Below are 5,412 nucleotides of genomic sequence, written 5' to 3'. Positions count from 1 at the left end.
ATATTAAAAGTTGTATAAACCTAAGAAAACACATAGTTTTTCACATATTATAATATCAAGAAATTAATCTATTTAAGTTAATTGAAACTCATCATCAAATCCAACTAGAATAAGGGATTTCCTGTCTGAAATAAAAAATAATGAATAAAAGTAATTTAAAGTCAATTTCGAATGGAGCCTGTCTTACCAACTGTGCTTGGCAATATCATTAAGATACTAATAGTCTATCGTTTTCTTTAAGATTGTATGCAATATATAATTGTGTTTTAGTTGATAAATTACAAAGGAACAATAAACTACCTCAGATGCTTTCTTGCACAGTAGTGTCAGAAGGTCACAAGGGCAGTTTCTGCCTTCAATAGCCTCAGAATGGAAAAGAAGTGCTTGCATAATTCCCAGAAAGGATTCTGCATATTTCATACTTAGAGCATAAGACCTCTAAAGCTGTTGGAACATTAGGGTTTAGGTACTGCTGGATTCTTTTAATTCTTACTGAAAACTCCCAATGTTAAGATCCCTGAGAAAACATTTTTATCTTTATTATTCCAGGTTTTTAAATATTCATTTGACTATGCAACTCTTCAGTTCCTATTAATATCTACTGAACACATTTGAAATTTCTAAGCAAAACACACACTTCAAACCACTGTGGTCTATATTCATCACCTCAATCAATTATGGATCAAAATATTTGGAAGGAAATGCTAAACATGTGCTAAACATGTGTATGTGCTAAACATGTCCACATATTAGACATTGTTCTTAATATGCTTTAATAAAATATACTTACTATGCATATAACATTTGTTTTGTAATATCTATTATAGCAAATCTATATATGTATACATTGTATACCAATATTGCCATCCTCTATAAGGGGCTTGATCGTCTACAAATTTGAGTATCCATGGTGGATCTGCAGTCAATCTTTCATAGATCTTGATGTATAACTCTGCTTTGGAAATGTCCTGTGTTAAGATATATACCTCTCTGATAAAGAAATACAAGCATAGCCAGTGTGGTTATCATTTTCAATGCATGCATATTACTCTATATGAACACAGATAGACACTGTTGATAATAGAATTAACTATTTTTCTAGCTAGTCTGAAAGTTATATTTCTATGGATGCAGTAATCTGTAATTTCTCACATATCACTTCTATCGGAGATGGACATACCATTTACTTTTTACTAGTGTTTGGGTATTACCAAGTGTCAGGTTCTGTGAAATTGTGTGTATTTATTACAGGTGCCTTGTCTTCTCTGTATTTCAGACTACATATTTTTGGCACACTCGCTTGTCTTATGATTGATTTGTCAATTTTTCACTCTTTCATTGCTTCTAAAAAGAAAAAAGGAAAAATAGTGCAGAAATTTCACTTTGAAATTTGCAGCCTTAAGACAGTCATTCATTAACCTCTATTCATTGAATGTCCCTAAAGTGATAAAAGTATCAATTAATTGAACTTACCCTTATTAGACAGTTTACAGGCTTAGATTTATCATCTAAACACCATAATCCCAGGAAGCATGCAAAATGATGTCCTTAGATATACAGTTAAGGCATTTTTGATATGTATCAGGGAACTTCTGAGAAGATTCATAATAGATTCTAGAATATTTAGATTGAGGGCACCTACCACCTTCATTTGAGAAGCTTCTTGCTTTCACTACACATTGCTTATATATGCTTGTGCAAATATGTGTTTAATTATTAAAATGTCCCTTGCTGTGATAGTAGAAATAACACTGATAATATTTTCTTGGTCTCAAGATTAGGAAAATATAGCAGAAGGTCAAGTCTCTAGACTTAGAGATTTAGAATGCAGAAGTTAGTGTGATTTGAGCAATGAACTGAATATATTTAACCACCCTATGCTGTTTTTCAACCATCTCTGAAGTGTAGGTCCTATTACTGCTGTATAAAAAGACAACAGGAGTGTATCAAACAGTGTATGAGTTATTTTAAAAGAAATTCTAAGAACTGAGTTTGTAATATGTAAATGAATAAAATTAGGACTTTCTAGTGATTGGTTTCAGATATTGGGGAGATGGGTGTAATAATACAAGGAAAAGTTTAATACTAGCATGAAGACAATGTGACTATGTAGATTTAATATGAGAGAGCAGGAATCTGACCTCAACCCATCCCTAACTGTGTGAACTTAGACAGGTTCAGATTCATTTAGGCCTTCCTGAATCACAGTTTTACAACTGTGAATTAGAGATGATAAGGCCACTGAGTGCTTATGGTTTGTTAAATGTTGGTTTAAGTGCTTCTAGTTTCATGGTTGTTGTTTAATTTTGAGAAAGCAGCAATATCCTCATTTGTGGACAATGACAATTAAGAAATGCTAAATCCCAGAATGCAGGGTCGAAGATCTACTGGTTTTTGCCTTGCTCATATCAATCTACAATATGTTGCCCCTGCTGCTGGATTTGAAAGCTTCTACATCATCACTAGTACCATGACCTTGTGGAGGCAAAGGTAGAAAATAGGAGGGAAAAAAGGGTTGTCAGATTCTCCCTGAAGTTAGATGCCCAAATGCAGGACACTGCACATACTACATGTAGCCTAGGCTCTCTAACCTTTTCTTATGGTAAAAAAAAAAAGAATATTTAGAATTAGCCATCTGGACTCAGTTTAGATGATCCCAACCTTGTTGGCAATCTAGAGCATCACAATCAGGAGTCAAGTGTCTCTGTCAGGCCTTATCAGCGTATTGACTTTGGCCACGTCCGTGTCATAGTTTCTTCATGGCCTGTTTGAACTGGTGCTTGTTGGTCTTGACATCCACAATGAACACAAGTGTGGTGTTGTCCTCTATCTTCTTCATGGCTGACTCGGTGGTCAGAGGGAATTTGATGACAGCATAGTGGTCAAGTTTGTTGCACTCTTTTGAGGACATTTTGGCTGCTTCCAGAGCCACAGAGTCTTGGGCCACTGGAAGGTGGCCACATGTGGATCTTCTTTTGTAGCTGTGGACAACTTTCAGCAGTTCCTTCTTAGCTTTCAAGGCCTTTTCTTTGGCTTTGGCTTTGGTAGAGGCAGGCGCTTCCTTCTTCACCTTAGGCACCTTTTTGGCATAAAGGTCTCTAAACTTTTAAAAATTATTTAATTTACTTACATTCCAAATGTTGCCTCCTTCCTAGTTCCCAGCTCAGAGCTCTTCACCCCATTTCTGCCTTACCTTTGAGATGGTGCTCCCTTGCAACCCCACATACCCCTTCCCTGGGGCATCAAGTTTCTACAGGATTAGGCATCTCCTTTTCCACTAAGGCTATACAAAGCAGTCCTCTGCTACTTGTGTGCTGGGGTCTCAGACCTACCCATGTATGTACGCTCTTTGATTGGTGGCTTAGTCTCGGGAGCTCCCAAGCTTCTGGGTTAGTTGGCACTGTTGGTCTTCCTAAGGGGTTGCCGCCCCCTCAGCTCCTTTAGTCCTTCCCCCAACTCTCCCACAAAGGTCCCTGACCTTAGTCCAATGGTTAGAGTGAGGACCTAACCTTTTTAAGCACAGATTTTCCAGCCTAGCCTCCACTAGCAAACATTTTACTCTGCTGCATGTAACTGAAGTAGAAAAAAAATAATAATAAATGGCAACTGAATTTAAAATTCATTTCCTACTCCTTAGAAATTTGCAATGGGTATGGCCCATTGGGCTTTTGATAAAGCATTCACATAGCTAATGGCCACATGAGCAGTTGGGTTCAGGGAGGTGAAGCAACCAAAGAGTTGTGTTAATTAAAGGCAAGTTTTAAGATGTTCTACTTTGTTTAAAGGTGTTTTAAAATACAAGTGGCTGGTGAATAATCCAAGCAGTGAGAGTTACTGGTAAAAAGGCCTAGAAAAATATTTGGGAAGTAGCAAACTGAATCAATAATGAAATGGGGAAAAATAACTTAAATCTGAAAGGATTAAGGTCTCACATGAAAAGGGTAGAAATTGACCATAGTATTTTTAAAGTCAGTATAAATATTGTGGGAATGCCCTTGTGCTTGTATATGTATGTATATGTGTATGTGTATATGCGACCAAATGGATAATGACCAAATATTCTAAGGCCTTGATAAAATCATGTTTCCCAAAAAAGTTATAAAATAGGATAGACTGAAATATCACAATAATTTTACAGTCAATATTACTCAAAGGGATTATAGACCTTTTCAATGTAAATGTGTTAAAACATACAGCATATTTGTACACTGATGAGTCTAAAGTGTTTAGCAGCCTATTTTAATGATGTCCCCCAGCCTTTATCTGCATGGATTCTCCTACATTTCAATCACCTGCTATAACTATAAGAAATCTGATTTTTGCTCCTCAGTGTTCAACCAGACCAAGTCACTTGAAAACAGAGCTCTTTTTTGGTGTGTTCCCAACCATTATATCTACGTTCATCGTTAATCATAAGTGACCTACTTATAGGTATCAATATGGCCATTGCCATGAATACATTTGTCTATTAGTAAAGTAAGATGGCCTTTGAGGAAGACATTATAGAGCAATCCTGACCCACCCAAAAGTGAATAAATCTTGTTCCCAGTCACACCGTACACAATACATCATAATTCTGATACACAATGCTGAAGACATAGCGCGGTCAGTAAAGTGCCTGTCTTGCAAACTTGAAGACCTAAATTTGAACCACAGAATCCATGAATAACAGAGAGGCAAGATGCAAGGGTCACTTGAAATCTCAGTGCTGGGAAGACAGAGAAAGGCAGATTTGGGATCAGTGGCCAAACAGCCTATCTTACTTGGCAAGCCCCATGTCACAGAGAGCTCCTGTCTCAATGAACAATGTGAGAAATGACCCTCAGAGTTGGCCTCTGGGTCCCACAAACAAGGATATACATGTGCATGTGTATCAGCATATACAGAAATACACACATGCAAACTACTTAACTGCTTTAGAAATGGTTACATTCTCTGAATGCCCTGGGTACTGCACCACTGTATCCCTAGAAGCCACTCAGAGGAGGCATTTACACAGCTCAAGTAGGTAACTTCAGCACTGGCCAATGCTACATGGGGCAAGTTAAAAGACATAGGCAGCAAGAGAAAAGATACTGTGGCTACAGCCTGGACAGAAAACTGTATCTCTTGTCATACTTGAACAAGGTCTTCATTTCAGTATATTCTGGTTAAAAGACTCATGAGAAAGGCCAATGACAATTAAGTAAGACATTAAGTAACTTCTTAGTGAGTAAAATAAAACTACCACAAAAAAAGATCATCATGATAAAAAAGAATAGCTATTCTAATATCCACTGTTAAAAGTGTAGGCCAAAATTGTTTTAAATTTAAAATATAGCCCAGGAAAAAAGATATATAATCAAAACCCCTCTTTTTCTGTCATAGTACACAATAAGCCTATGAGAAAAATAATTTTTAAGTAAGATTGCA

General features: G+C 36.7%; 1 pseudogene; it reads right to left on the bottom strand.

Annotated features, from left to right (window-relative positions):
* Positions 1-2,694: 2,694 nt before the first annotated feature.
* On the bottom strand, positions 2,695-4,599 carry LOC127670520 (60S ribosomal protein L23a-like; annotated as a pseudogene).
* Between the last annotated feature and the right edge of the window lie 813 nt (positions 4,600-5,412).

The sequence above is a fragment of the Apodemus sylvaticus genome, chromosome 20 (assembly GCF_947179515.1).
Source record: "Apodemus sylvaticus chromosome 20, mApoSyl1.1, whole genome shotgun sequence".
NCBI lineage: Eukaryota > Metazoa > Chordata > Mammalia > Rodentia > Muridae > Apodemus > Apodemus sylvaticus.
This window is presented reverse-complemented; position numbering and strand designations above follow the sequence as displayed.